The sequence below is a fragment of the Orcinus orca genome, chromosome 15 (assembly GCF_937001465.1).
Source record: "Orcinus orca chromosome 15, mOrcOrc1.1, whole genome shotgun sequence".
In the NCBI taxonomy this organism is placed as follows: domain Eukaryota; kingdom Metazoa; phylum Chordata; class Mammalia; order Artiodactyla; family Delphinidae; genus Orcinus; species Orcinus orca.
Window position 1 is genome coordinate 19,715,681 of NC_064573.1, and position 15,927 is coordinate 19,731,607.

A 15,927-nucleotide genomic window follows, 5' to 3' on the forward strand; every position below is an offset into this window, starting at 1 on the left:
CTTCCGCCCGGTCTCCAGGGAAGCCGCTCCGGGCTGGCGCCTGCGCGGTCTGCGCCGACCCGCGGGCTGCTCCGAAGGACTCGCCGGCTGGGAATCCTCCAGACCAGCGTGCGGGGGTTCCCTCCCGCCCAGCAGTGAATGAGAGATTGCCTTACCAAACAGCTCATTTTTTTCTTAAGGTCTTCGGAGTGAGTCCCACACCACAAATTTTAACTGTTTATCTTTACTTAGAAGCCAGCCTGTTCTCCTGATAACTGTTAGCAGAATTGCTAACCCTTAGACGCTGAATGATTTATGCTGATGGAGTTGGGGGAAAGGATGGAAATTATGGTGACAGCAAGGCGACCATGTAAACTAATATGATTAGCAAGTATGTTAAAGTTTGCATTTTGTTTGTTTGGTGTTTGATTCAAAGATACTGTGACAGATTGGACCCCTGAATTTTTAATCATTTAAACTGAATAGGATTTTGATACATGAGCTTTGGAGTCTGGTAAAATTCTCAATCCAGACCCTCCAACTTGCTAACTGTGACTTTGGGCAGGTTAAATAACTGCTCTGAACCTGTTTCTCCACTGTTTAAAAAAAAAAAAAAAAAAAAAGGTCTTGAGTGTATTGGGATTAAATGAACGAATGAAAACTAACATACGCTTTAATATTCCATGAATATAAAACACTTGGGACATGGAAGGTTAGAAGGTGCTCAAAACATGTTCATTCTCTTTGCTTTCTGTTAAGATGCCTTTTGTGCCTGTGTGTGTTTCTTCCAACAGAAAATTTGGAAATTTCTGTGCGTGTGAATGAATATATATATATATATATTCACACAATTATTTTGATTTTTTTTACAGGATTCTTTCATAAATAGCTTGTGAAAACTTTGAGAAACCCATTAAAGGACATGCTGATGCATCCATAAAGAAGGAATAACAGGCAGAGCTGGGGCTCGGTGGTTTGGAGACCAGGTCTTCCTCTTTGGGTATTTTACTCTTAGACATCTGGACCAGTTCCTTCAAACTCTCCAGTATGGGATCTAAGACACCAATTTAAAGCTATCCTGCTTTCTTTGCGATTGCTATTTGCTAAGTCTAGATAAAGTACTTTTGAATTAAGTGCCTCTTTGGCTATCATCAAGGGTCCAATTACTTGTAGACAACTAAGGTATTTTGTTTCAATTCCTCCATGTTGAGAATGATACAAACCAGGGAAATACCATGGCAGATTAAAACAGTTCCTTTATAAGAGCCCTAGGGTCACTAACACTCAACAGCTTGACTAAAAGTGAACCAGCATTGAAAAACAACACACATAAGCCCTCTTTAATTGAATTTATTTCCCTGTCAATTGTCAAACTGAAGAGTGACTTTAAATTTAGTAGAAGAATAGACAAATGGAACCTTGCAACCATAGGGGAGCGAGCCAGGCTGGCTTTGTAGCTCTGCATTTAGAAGGGCCCCTCACTTGATTTAATGTTCTCCTGTTGCTGTCTTGAAATTCTTAATAATTTTTGAACAAGGGAGCCCTCATTTCCATGTTGCACTGGACCTCACAAATTATTAGCCAGTGCTGGGAACAGAAGAGGGAAGTGGCATAGAAAAGAACACTTACAAAACACCTGTATGTCAGGCACAGCCCTAAGAGCTTAAAACAGATTATGTCATTCAATATGCCTTAGAGGGTAGGTATCATCATTCTTATTTTACCAAAGATGAAACAGGCCATCAGAGACTAAGACGCTTACTCAAGATTATGAATCTATTAATGGTAAATCTACTTTCCAGAGTTTTCCATAGAGAAGAATTCATTAAGAATGTTTCTTCCACAAGAAAAGGGAACCCTCCTACACTGTTGGTGGGAATGTAAATTGATACAGCCACTATGGAGAACAATATGGAGGTTCCTTAAAAAACTAAAAATAGAACTACCATACGACCCAGCAATCCAACTACTGGGCATATACCCTGAGAAAACCGTAACTCAAAAAGAGTCATGTACCACAATGTTCATTGCAGCACTATTTACAATAGCCAGGACATGGAAACAACCTAAGTGTCCATCAACAGATGAATGGATAAAGAAGATGTGGCACATATATACAATGGAATATTACTCAGCCATAAAAAGAAATGAAATTGAGTTATTTGTAATGAGGTGGATGGACCTAGAGTCTGTCATACAGAGTGAAGTAAGTCAGAAAGAGAAAAACAAATACCGTATGCTAACACATATATATATGGAATCTAAAAAAAAAAAAAGGTTCTGAAGACCCTAGGGGTGAGACAGGAATAAAGACAGAGACATAGAGAATGGACTTAAGGACACGGGGAGGGGGGAGGGTAAGCTGGGAGGAAGTGAGAGAGTGGCATGGACATATATATACTACCAAATGTAAAATAGATAGCTAGTAGGAAGCAGCCGCATAGCACAGGGAGATCAGCTCAGTGCTTTGTGACCACCTAGAGGGGTGGGATAGGGAGGGCGGGAGGGAGACGCAAGAGGGAGGGGATGTGGGGATATAAGTATAATAGCTGATTCACTTTGTTATACAGCAATTAAAAGCAATTATACTCCAATAAAGATGTTTAAAAAAAAAAGAATGTTTCTTCCACAGAGGAAACCACTCCCTCTGCCCATTTTCCTTGGTGCTTCCTTGCCCCGTTTGTATTCTCTCTCTTCCAGCCCTACCCAACTTGCCATCTTCAGGTAGACGTTGTAGTTTGCATTTTCTAGAATTTCATATAAAGGGAATCCTACAGTTACTCTTGTATGGCTGTTTCCACTAAGTGCGTAAATATATTTTTAGTGTTATTCATGTATGTGCAAAAGCGTGGCATCAAGTAAGAATAAGCAAGGCCCTGTTATGTATTAGAGCTGCGTTGTTTATAAGCAAAGGGGCTTTTTATGGACAATCACTGAGAAAGAGTTGTTTAAAGTGAGAAGTGAAGTTGCAACTAAGTAAATTCAAATTCAGTTTCATATCAATTCATTATCAGTAAAAGAATTTTGAATCATCTGCCTCATTAAAAAAAAATCACGACAACTTGGATATATTCGGAGGCATAAAAATAAAATTTATTTGAGCTAATATGTGTTGCTTTGTAGTGGGATGAATTAGGGAAAGTGTTTTTTTTTTAATCTATAAATCCCATCCCTCAGTTTTAATTAATTGGCTCTAAATTTAGGATAATTTCAGGAAATAAATATTTTGAGCCTGGATCATAACTGCGTACTTAAGTGCCAAATGAGAAGAACAATTGCAAGGCAGAATAAACATTTAATTAAAGGAAATTAGGTTGAAACAATATTCATGGGGGAGCATGGGTTTGCAGTGTAGGTAATGGATAAAGAAACTAGGGGCATTCATGAGCTTCAGAAGTCAAGACATTATGAACTTACATACCTGAAAAGTGACAAACAGGACTTCCCTGGTGGTGCAGTGGTTAAGAATCCGCCTGCCAATGCAGGGGACATGGGTTCGAGCCCTGGTCTGGGAAGATCCCACATGCCACGGAGCAACTAAGCCCGTGCGCCACAACTACTGAGCCTGCATTCTAGAGCCCACGAGGCACAACTACTGAGCCTGTGTGCCACAACTACCAAAGCCCGCATGCCTAGAGCCTGTGCTCCCCAACAAGAGAAGCCACCGTGATGAGAAGCCCGTGCACCGCAACTAAGAGTAGTCCCTGCTCACCACAACTAGAGAAAGCCCGCCCTCAGCAACGAAGACCCAACACAGCCAAAAAAAAAAAAAAGTGACAAGCATGACCGGCCATGTCAGGGAAGGCTGGGAAAGTTACCAGCGTCTGCTTATCTCCTCCTAGACAAATTGGCCACATATTATTCAGCAGGAGAACTCTAGATGGTGTTCTTCAAGGGCTTTGAGATGAAGAGTGTGAGGGCGTTTATGAGTATCTGTATTTTATGTTGGTGGTGGCTAGGTAAATAGAGGTTGGCCATGGGGTCAAAGGAACAATTTGTATTGGTGAGAACAGAGGGCCTGTTGTAGTCTTTCTGTAGTCTTTGATCTAGTACAGTGGTTCTCAGTTGCAGACAATGATTTTGTCCCCTAGAAGATATTTGGCAATATTTTGGAGACACTCTTGGTGTTCACATCTGGGGAGTTGCAGCTCTGATTACTGGCATCTATTGCGTAGAGGCCAGGGATATTGTTGAACATGCTACAATACACAGGACAGCCCTTTACAATAAAGAATTATCAGTCTAAAGTGTCAGTTGGGCCAAGCTGGGGGAACTCTGGCCTAGTAGTGTTTGTATCATCCTGCTGCCAACTCCCTCCTCAGCTTATGGTCCCCAGCTGTAAACTAATAATGTAGAATTGGTCTTTGGTTATGTGCTTTTAATTATGAATAGGACAGTTTTAGAGAAGGGAAGATATAAGAGAGGGAGACAAGTATTATTTAGTTGCTTTTCACCATGGGGATTTACATTCTGAGGCTAAAATGCAAATGAATTCATTGGCTGGAAAAGAGATTTCAGAAAAATATTCACACTTTTATGAAGCTTGTGAGTTGCCCCCAGGGTGAAAGGCTAATGAGTCAGAAATAATTTACACGGCTTAGAAGCTGAAACCAGAAAGCATGAAAGGCTTCAGGTGGTTGAAAGCAAAGTAGAATTATTTTACGCAGTTGTACAATGTGCATGTTGTGCAGTATTTACTAAATAACACTCATCCAAGGATCTCACACCCTTTGCATAAAATTTTCAATTGTCATGAAAAAACCCTCTTCTCTCTCTTTTTTTTTTTTGCACATTGCACACCAAAGCTGCAGTTTCAAGCTTTCTCAGTGTAACCTAAAAATATTTGCTGCATACCATGTGACTGTGGCTAAGAGAAGGTGTAAGAGCCTGGAGTTTTTCTAACAGTCAGCTTCTCTTTGCTTTGACCTTTCTTTGTGGTTCTCTAGAATTCGATGAAAGGCCTGCATAGTCATTTTAGTAATGACCTTTAAAAAGTTGCTTGTCAGGGTGTGCTCAATAGATATTGCCTTGTCATTTTGGATAGAGGGAGAGGTAGGGACCAATGTGATCACGATAAAAGTCATTTGGTCCCAGTTTGTAAACAAGATCTGCAAACTTCCGTCTTTGAGAAAAAGAGAACTACTTGATGCCATGTAGAAAGTGCAAGCAGATTGACATTGATCAGATACACTGTTACATTTATAGACACCTAACTTTAATGAAACATTTTTTTAATTGCAAAAGTGATTTGTGATTATTATGGAGAATTTGGAAAATATAAAAAGGAGGTAAAAAGAAAATGGTAGTCATCCATAATAATCCATAATCTGGTGCTCAGAGATAACCAAGCATTAATAGTCTTTTCATAAAGCACAACTTAAAAAGAAAGCTTTAGTTTTATTTCACAAATAAACTTCTGTTTCTCTTTCTTGACTAAACCACAGAAACCATTGCCTAAATAAATGACGTAGGAAAATCTTTGTACACTTATTTGTTTTTGATGTTACTTGAAGGAAATGAATAAATATGTTTTCAACATCATTTTGGAAATACTAATAATTTCAACTTAATTAATAATATTCTCCATTTTCCTGGTTTGAGTATAATCCATAATCTTTATAAAGGAAAATTATATTTATAGGACTTATTTCTTAAAGCTGATTCAAAGACTTCATTAAAGTACCTATTAATCCTAAAAGTACTGCTTGTGTCTCTGGTTTAAAAAAATTATTTTCCCCTTTCCCCTCCAAGAGTGTCTGGATCAGGGATGTGACTTGGTGAGAAGAGGGAAGAAGAAAAACTGAGTTTCTAAACAACCGCCTCTCCTGGGTTATTGAAATGGCTGCAGAGCAGACACAGGATGATGTTGAACCTTCGGTCTCATTTGTGAAAACTTGTGCAATTTTTTTTTTCCGTGCTACACTACATACAAATCACCAAATTACAAATTAACCCTTTGTGATCCTTGGTGTAATGAGCAGTTTCTTTGGGGCTTTTTCTTTCTTTCCGGGAAGTGGGAGGGAAAGGAGCAAGGTATTACCTTGCTCTTCCTTTGTATTTTGGTCCCAAAATGTAAATACAATTTTCTATGTTACTTTTTTGTGGTAACTACCAAGATGAATATTTTAATTAGATAAGTTATATGGAAAGGAAGGAAAATTCCACGTCTAAAAAAAAAATTTTTTTTCTCATCCATTTTTTAAGATATTCTAGTAAGACAGAAAGGTATAAGGTATAATGTAAAAATCCCTCATAATCTCCACTGCACCGTGATATGACCACTGTCAACAGAGTTAACCGCTGTTAACATATATTGATATACTTCATCAGACTTTTTCTTATAATATTTAATATAGAGTAGACATAGTGATAATCACTTCTAATTCACATCAGTGGGATCGTATTATGCAGACTCTTCTCTACCATGCTTTTTCACTTAGTATCTCTCGAACATCATTTCTTTTCCATGCACAAAAACCTACTGTGTTCTTTTCTAACGGATGTTCTGTTTTACCAATTCCACATTCATGGACACTTCTTTCTGATTTTTTGCTGCAGTGAACATCCTTGTACGTATATCTCTGTGCTCTTCCTCAGGAATTTGATCCCACCCTTCCCTAGGACAAATCTAACCTCCTAAAATTCTGTAAGAATGTTATCTTTATCTTTTTAAAATTAATAAAAACCGCTTGAGAGAGCACCATGATACAGGGGACCTGTCATTTCTGCCTCCAAACATTCTCTGGAACCCCTTCAATTCTCTGCATCCAGGCTGACACAGCGCAGGCCACACACAGACATCTCCAGCTCAGCCTACAGCGCTGGCCTCAGAGCGTCTGCCCTTTACCATCTGTGGGCCCTAGAATGATCTTTAAATAATGTAATATATAATTTAAGTTTCCTGCTGAGGATCTTTGAAAGGCTTCCCACAACCTTTAGAGCAAAATTCAAACCCCTTTCTCACAGGGTCCTCAAGACGGCACTGGGGCAGGCTTCATACAAGTTTATCATTCTTCCTCCCTGTCCCTGCTTCTTCTCATAGCAGTTGATGTTTCTCTCTTGTACTTGGGCCACCCCAGCCCCCTTTCTGTTCTGGGGACATATGTTAGTCTGAAGTCAGCAAGCTGGAGACCCAGGAGAACTGCTGATATGGCTCCAGTCTAAGCCCCAAGGCCCAAGAACCGGGAGAGCCAATGGTGTAAATTCCAGTTCAAGTCCTCTTCTGAAAACAAGAGAAGACCGATATCCCAGCTCTAACACAGTCTGGCAGAGAGAGCAAATTCTCCCTCATTCAGCCTTTTGCTTCTGTTCAGGCCTTCAGCAGATTGGATAAGGCTCATCGACATCTGCTTTGCTCAGTCTACCCATTGGAACGTAAGTCTCATGAAGACACATCCTCAAAGGCACACTCAGAATAGTATTTAACCAAATACCCAGGCACCCTGTGGCCCAGTCAAGTTGACACGTGAAATGAAACGTCATAGGACAATTTCCTGCCTCCAGACCATTCTATCATTTGAAAGATTTTGTAGAATGGGCTTGTTCTCTTTCTCCAGTTCTCAATTCAAATGTCAACAACTCTGACTTTTACAAACCGCACTCTCTCAGGTGACCTACCTCAGAATTACCACATTGTCTCACGACATACTGAGTATCATTTGTAACACTTATTCCGATGTGTAATTTTTTCATTTGCTGTTTAATTGTTTTTAATCTCTCTCTCCTACTAGGATATATTAGGTTAGTGGCCTAGCATGCCTTGTACTTTATTGGTATCTACCCAAAACGTGTGCAATAAATGAATAGCGTTATTTCAACATCAGTTGGATAATTTAGAAATGTTAGATTTTAGAAGTCCTTTGTAGACAAATCTTCCTTGTAGAAGAATTCCAAATAATATATGGAGATAAGCCCCCCTCCAGGAGGTGGAGCTTATTCTTGTCCCTCTTGCAGGTGGGCTAGACAGTGACTTGCTTCCAAAGAATAGAAGATGGAAAGGGAGGGATAGTAAACTTACAGTGGAGACACCTGGCAGTCACTACTTAACCAAACTATCATGTGGATATCATACATCCCTGATAGGATGCGCTCAGAAAGGCACAGCGTCACTTCTGTGGAATTCTTGCCAAAAAATGTGTAACCTCAATGTAATCCTAAGGAAACCTCAGACAAACCCAAACTGAGGGGTGTTTTACAGAACTGTTAACCAGTTTCTATCAGAAGTGTCAAGATCACTAAAGACAAGATAAAAGGAAGTGTCACCGGTTGGCAAAGACTAAGAAAACGTGACAACTAAATGCAATGTGGCCCCCTGGACTGGATTCCAGAACAGAAAGAGGATATTAATGGGAAAACTGGGGAAATCTAAATAAAATCACAAGTTTAAGATATGTGTCTATGCTGGTTTCTTAGTTTTAACCAAAGTACCATGGTAGTGTTAGATGTTAACAACAGCAGAAATTGGCGAGGGTTATGTAAGAACTCTCTTGATTATCTTTGCAATGTTTCTGTAGACAAAATCTATTCTAAAATAAAAAGTTTACTTAAAAAAATAGGTAATCACAAATCAGACTCTAAACAAACCACAATATTTTTTCAAATCTTAGACTAAAAGAACAAAAAACTGAAAACAGAAAGTCCTCCAGACTCATCTCACACACACACACACACACACACACACACACACATAACTCTGTGAGGTGATAGATGTGTTAATTAACTTTATTGTGGTAATCATTTTATGTGTGTGTTTATTAAATTATCACGTTTTACAACCTAAATATATACAGCTTTTATTTGTAATTATACCTCACTAAGGTTGAGGAAAAAAGTCTTATATGTTGCTACTGATATTCAAAAGTGCAATGAAAAATCTATCTTTTTATTAGTTAATATATATATAGATCGATGACTACTAATCTTTGAATTCTGTTTACAAAACTTTTAAACCTCTGAGGTCTCAACCATTATTTTCCATTTCTGTTACCATACTTTAAATTCCCTAAAAGATGCTCTCATGCCCATTTAATGTTTATAATTGAAGGATATTTTTGCATATACTGGCACCAAACAGATAATTACTGCTGTTAAAATGATCACTGCTTAGAAAGTTTCTGCATGAGGTGATTCTTACTTATCTATACATTTTTCTTTTAAATAAAGTCAGAAAGATTATTTTTTTAATACATTTATTTATTTTATTTAAATTTATTTTTGGCTGCGTTGGGTCTTCGTTGCTGCGTGCGGTCTTTCTCTAGCTGCAGCCAGCGGGGGCTACTCTTCGTTGCGGTGCACAGGCTTTTCATTGCGGGGGCTTCTCTTGTTGCAGAGAACGGGCTCTAGGCGCGCGCACGGGCTTGGTAGTTGTGGCTCGCAGGCTTAGTTGCTCCGCGGCATGTGGAATCTTCCCAGACCAGGGCTCGAACCCATGTCCCCTGCATTGGCAGGCGGATTCTTATCCACTGCACCAGCAGGGAAGCCCCAGAAAGATCATTGAGAAATCAAGCACCTAAAGTCAAAATTGCTGAATCTCCAATCCATCTGAGGGGTTAGAAATGGAGAACCATTAACAGATTCTTTCACCAGTGCCTGAAATGGCTCCGACTCTAAAATAGTATCCAAAAGCAAGAACAGTTTGTTACTTTTGTTGTCACTCAGGTAGTTATATTCATTCCAGTAAATGGCACCTGGTACATTCACTTGTGTAATGACAAACTGATAAATACTCCTCTGTAGAAAATATCCTGGTTTGGGATTTACACACGATCTTTTAGCTAAGAAATCGATACCTACTTCAGACATTCTTAAAAATGACTTGATTTACTTTTCTTTATCTTCCTGGAGTCAGAGGAAAGTCATGAAAGATAAGAAAAATGAGAAATCGTCACAGTTTGGAGGAGACTAAGAAAATGGAACAAATAAATGAAAGGTAGGAGCCTGGATCAGATTCTGGGACAGAAAAGGGACATTGGAGAAAATGTGGCAAAATTCGAATAAACTTTGTAGTTTGGTTAAGAGTTTTTGTACACATGTTTATCTCCCGATTTTTTTTTTTTCTGCACAAAGTGTAAAGGGTTCTTTTATTTTAATTATGTGTAACATAGACAAAATTATGTCAATAAGTTTTTAAGGAATTTCACATGTTCTGATTCTTTCCACTGCCAATCACCTTAGTTCCTCCAAACTCATAATCTTCGAGATAAAATAGCCCTTTCAAAAAAGAAGTTGTCATGTGAGTCAGCCCACAATTCTTTTAGTTGGGCTTCTTTGATCTCCAGTGGAATATGGACACACTTCAAAATTCCCCACCTGTAATCTTTGGGATCCAATTTCCTCGAGCGATTTACTTTAGGACCCTAGAAGTTAAATATAGCAAGAGTACGTTGCTATTTATTCCTTCATCTTTTCTAGTACTGAAAAGCCTTGTTATATCCAATTTTTACTCATGAGCCTAGCTAAAAAAAAATGTTGCAGGTCTCATTGTCACCACTGCAATAAAATTACAGTGATGGAAGCAAAACCTGTGTTCTCAATGTAGCCACATTAACAATTTATGGACACCATGAATAACAGTGTCCATTTTCAGTAGTATGAGGCTTTTATCTCCTGCTTTTGATAATTAGACTACGGTGATGAAAGTTGTTAACACAGAGAAACTGGTTGAAGGATAGACAATAACTTTCTGAACTATTTTTGTAACTTCTGTGTTTAAAATTATTTCAAAATAAGACATTTTTAAACATTGCATTGGAAAACTCCTCAGGAAGTTGTTACTTCAAAGAGAGACACAGTATTTCTCAATAGTTCCAATAGAGCCAGTTTTCCCTCCAGCTTTGAAACAGAGAGCATTCTTTCTTCAGTTAGCAGCAGATAAAGTGCAGTTGTTGGCCTGCACTTTAGGAATATTTTGTACAGAAATGTATATGTCAAGATCCTAGAGTTATACTTTGGACAGTGAAGTGTTCACGCTTTGAGAGCCATGAACCAATGGAAGCAAAACCAATGGAAAGAAAGATTCACATTTCTCATCTTATATTTACACCAGAATATTTATGCTCATTGAGCGGAATATTGGGCTGAATTGCCTAGACAATTATAAATTGGGGGATTTTCCCCCTCTTTCCATGTTTTCTCTTTCATGTCAAGTGCATGTAGTTGAATTTGAATAAGTATAATGTAGATATCATGTGACTTCATTGTAATCCAATGGAGGAAGTACATACGCAGGAACTTTGCTAAACAGATAATGATGGAATTCATTCTCTGAGATTACTATAAAAGCGATAATCAGTAAAAAGAAGTCCTTTCAGCAGTTCAGCAATGATGCCCTGTTTTATTATTACCATTCATTAATCACCTACCACATGCTTGCCCATTCGTCTACCTCTAGTCTAATACATAACTCAGCAAGGAAATGTCCCTATTTTACAGATGAGGAAATGGAGGCTCAGAAAAACTACTTAACTGGCCCAATCTAGGTTTGAAATTCAAGTTGAGCGTCTGCAAATGACTAATATTTATATTGGTTGAACTTCCCTGCAGCAAATTCCACCCTTAGTGAATTGTGTCATAGTGAGATTTCGGTATACAAGTCTTTTGACATATTTGAAATACACTGTTAATTTTAAAAGGAAATGTGATATTTCATTTGAAAATTGGTCATATATAATTAGATTTTCTTAAAAATATAGAAATATATAAGAAATTCAAGGTCTTCCAGTTATTAAGTTATTAGGTTCCATTAATAACAGAATGTATCAAGCTAATAAATTATATTTAAGTACATTAACTTAACTATACCAAGATCCTAAAGTGCCTTTTAATCACATATAGTATTGCAGTACATTAAGCGTGTTTTTTAAAAGCCAGAAAGAATATCAGTGATCTAAAAGAAGTAACTCAATGTTTACTTTAAAAAGTCTACTTTGGCCCTTCATTTCCTGTTCAGAACTATAGTGAAAAATTTATGGGTAATCTCCTTGTTGCAAAGTAAACTTTTCAAAGCAGAGATAAATAACCAACCTTACTTTAATCGCATTGAGATTTCTACGAAAAAAGTTAATTATGTAGCTTGGACACGGGAAAAATTATTCCGATGAGCTTCTATTCTAGAATACCGATTGTAACTGGATTGGTAGCAAAGATCATTTACCTGATAAAGAGGAAAAGAAAACTTTGTGGCTGTTGTTGTTTTCACCTTACAATTAAGAGTGGCATAATTTGATACTATACTTTACAACCCTGTTATAAGATACAGGTTTAAACATATCCCTTACGTCATGAAACCGACAAGTTTCATTCCGGTGCCCCAGCAGCCCTTCTCAGTGAAGTTGAAATGCATTAAAGGTTCTGAGCAGGTAATGTTCTGCTCAAACTCTCGAATAAAGCTAGAACACCAAAGTTCCTCATTTCAGTTCCAAAACTACAGTATCACCTAGGTAATCATTGTTTCCTAAACTTTCCTGATCACAAAAATCAGCTAGGTACCAGTTTAAAATACCGTTTCCTAGACACGCCATCTAGCAACTTCAATTTAATAGATTGGGGTGGGGCCTGAGGATCAGAAATTTAGACAAATGTTACAGGTGACCAGGCATACTTGAGACACAAACTTTTAAAAATAAAATAAAGCATTTGTTGCTCTTACTGGATGCTATTAGAGTACTGGAAAGAATAGGAACTTTGTTATAAGTCAAATTACAGTTTTCCTCATTTATGAATTTTCTAATCCCTCCTTCAATGTCTGCTTTTAAAAAAATAATAATATCTATCTCTCAAATTTATTGTATTAAATATGAAGGATCTAGGCTTTTGCTACACAAACTGTGGTCTGGGGACCAGAAGCTAGTAGTCACTGAGAATTTGTTAAAAATGCAGAATCTCAGGCCCTGCCCCAGACCTGCTGAATCTGAATATGTTTGCTAAGAAGATGCTCTGGGTGATTCGTACACACATTAAAGTTGGACAAGCGCTGACCTCGTCACCAAGTAAGGGTTCAGGAAATGCTAGATTCTTTCCTTCTCATTATATTCGTTGTACCAATAATTCAACTTAGCTGGGGTTCAGTGATTGTCACCACCATTGCTTACTGTTGGTTTAAGCCCAACAGGTACACTTTCAGCTCCTACACAGTGGAAAGGCATTCAAAAATAAACAAGTGCATGGGCTGAACATCAGACTACTGCAAAAGGTAACTGAGGATTTCAGTTTCAGGCCTCTACTCTCACACACTGCTGCACACGAAGCCTACAGCACATTTTCCAGTCTTTTCTAGGGATTATTTCAGAGCTTCTCAGGTATGTTTCACTGATAGTTTCTTACACAGTTTTCACCACTATTTAGCAATTGTTGGTAGCAGGAGAAGTCAACTGGTCACTGTCTGAATAAAAATTGAGGGAAGGTTTCATAAAAAGGATTGGGGGTTTCCTTTTTTTTCCCCTTTTACTTCCAGAGTTTATCCTTGAACTATGCAGAGTCAGAAGAGGAGAATTAGGTACAGCTTGTCTTACTGCATCAAAGACATTTTCAGTAATTGCCTGCAGTTAAGGTGTAGAGCACGTGTTAGTACATGACAAATGAAAATGAGGACTATATTTTAAACTTTGGGGGTGCACTCAGGGAACAATGGAAAAGGCTGGCTGCTGCAATGAATATTCTAGATGAAATGCTTTTATTAAAACAGAAAAAAATTTAGTTTAATGGTTAAAAATAAATGAATAGGATAATTCTCAGATTTATAAATATTCTGGCCACACACACAAAAAAGGCTTTTTCAATGCCTCATGTGTCTTAAAAAGTGTGCTCTCTGGGCTTCCCTGGTGGCGCAGTGGTTGAGAGTTCGCCTGCCGATGCAGGGGACACAGGTTCGTGCCCCGGTCTGGGAAGATCCCACATGCCACGAAGCGGCTGGGCCCGTGAGCCATGGCCACTGAGCCTGTGCGTCCGGAGCCTGTGCTCTGCAACGGGAGAGGCCACAACAGTGAGAGGCCCGCGTACCGCAAAAAAAAAAAAAAAAAAAGTGTGCTCTCCAACAGAACGTATTGGTATCTGGTATTTCTAAGTGTTCTGTCACTGATGTGTTCATTATAAAAATATTTTTTGTACATTCTTGCAGAAAGTAGTAAGGTGGGTTCTCACCTATTACTACTAAATTCTTGGGGAAAGATCTGTATACTGAAAGACTGGAACACCCCATTGGGTATGCCTGGAATACCACCTGGTAGGTCTTTGAATTCACTGCCAATCCTTTGCACTACTGTGGAGGGCAAGCCTATCTCTTCTTCCCCATTTCAATGAGACAGATTCAGCAGTGGAAATGAGACATGCCTTGAAACTAAGAAAGTAAAGAAGGGAGAACCATCTCTCACTGAACCCATTGGATCATCAAAGAATTCGGTCTTTAAGAAAAGGACCTACCTTCACAAAAGAAACCATTCTTCATGTTATGGGTTGAATTGTTTTGCCCCCAAATTCATATGTTGAAGTCCAAACCCCCAGTACCTCAGATGTGGCCTTATTTAGAGAGTAGGTCTTTACAGAAGTGATCAAGTCAAAATGAGGCCACTAGAGTGGACCTTCGCCCAATATGACTGGTGTCCTTATAAGAAGAGGGAATTTGGGCACAGACACTTGTAGAAAAATACTAGGTGAAGAGGCATAGGAGAAAACAGGCAACCACAAGTCAAGGAGAAAGGCCTAGAACAGATCATTCCCTCACAGAAGGAACTAACCCTGCTGACACTTTGATATTGGGCTTCCAACTTTAAGAACTGTGAGACATTACATTTCTGTTGTGTAAGCCACCCAGTTTGTGATGCTTTGTTACAGCAACCCTGGCAAACTAATATACTTCATGAGTCATTGGGAAGAGAAAAGAGCAGTGGATTTGTGTCTATCAGGATTAGGGCAACTAAATTGTCTATTATGCGTTTATAGTATCAAAAAACCAAGTCTACCAATCTGATGATTTTTTTTCCAATGCTAACCTTGGTTTTCTTTTAGCTTAATAGTAACAACTGTGTATCCATTACAGTTATATTGCCACAGTTCAGGAATGCTTTCACTTTTATTACTCCATTGTCATTACCAAGTACTTTCTCCTTCATTAGCTCAGTTGATCTTCAGGGAAACCTTGAGCAAGACAGGAGTTTAGCATATCCCTCTCAAGAATGGGGCTATGTACCAGGACATAAACACCGCTAATACCTTCTGTCTATAACATTTGCCTATCTCCCATATCCTTATGGAACTGGGTGGAGTTTTATTCCACCCACAGTAATAATTGGGTCAGAGAGCAACAGAAAGCAGAAAGTTTTCTGGTTCGATTTACACCCATACATTTTTTTTCTGAACTATTTGGGAGTAGGGTCCATACGTCATTCCCTTTACCCCTTAGTTTTTCAGTGTGCATTTCCTAAATCCTATCACATTTTGGCATATGATTTTGCAGTCACAAACATTTTTTTATTGCAGTCTAACCAAGTTTACATCCTTTCCTAGTCTTGGTTCATTCCAGCATGATACATACTGTGATTTTCGTGTGCCATTGTTTTTCAAATATTTTTAGTCTATGTGTTCTCCTACTTTACCTAGCTAAGCTGTGAGAATTTCCCAGTTCCTTGTGTTTCCTCATGACTTTGTTCCCCTACCGCCTGTACCTTATCTCTACATTTCTGGTAAGGAGTGGCCATACTGAATCATAACGTTGCTCCACATTGCAGCCTCAAACTTACCCACCCAGAGCTCAGCTGTTATCTTTCAATCCCTCGTAATTACTCCATATTCATATCACAGTAAAGCACTGGTCATTTTGTTACTTTTATTTCTGTTACTTACTTTGAGTTTAGTGTGGTTTAAGTAGCTCAAGGGCATATCACCAGGAGAAGAAATTCATGCACACAATTGATTCCAAACAGTCATGCTTTCTCTTGCATCATTTGGTGGCCTACA

The 15,927-nt window shown here is 38.6% G+C and overlaps 1 long non-coding RNA gene and 1 other non-coding gene across 2 annotated transcripts; one reads left to right on the forward strand and one right to left on the reverse strand.

The window, feature by feature from the left end:
- The first annotated feature begins 25 nt into the window (after window positions 1-25).
- LOC125961195 (uncharacterized) lies at window positions 26-1,108 on the forward strand. Its single transcript, XR_007471562.1, has 2 exons — window positions 26-370; window positions 852-1,108. It is a non-coding gene; the product is annotated as an uncharacterized LOC125961195 (long non-coding RNA).
- A 9,333-nt stretch (window positions 1,109-10,441) lies between these two features.
- LOC117200049 (small nucleolar RNA SNORA1) lies at window positions 10,442-10,576 on the reverse strand. The gene has a single exon (XR_004481479.1). It is a non-coding gene; the product is annotated as a small nucleolar RNA SNORA1 (small nucleolar RNA).
- Window positions 10,577-15,927: the final 5,351 nt, after the last annotated feature.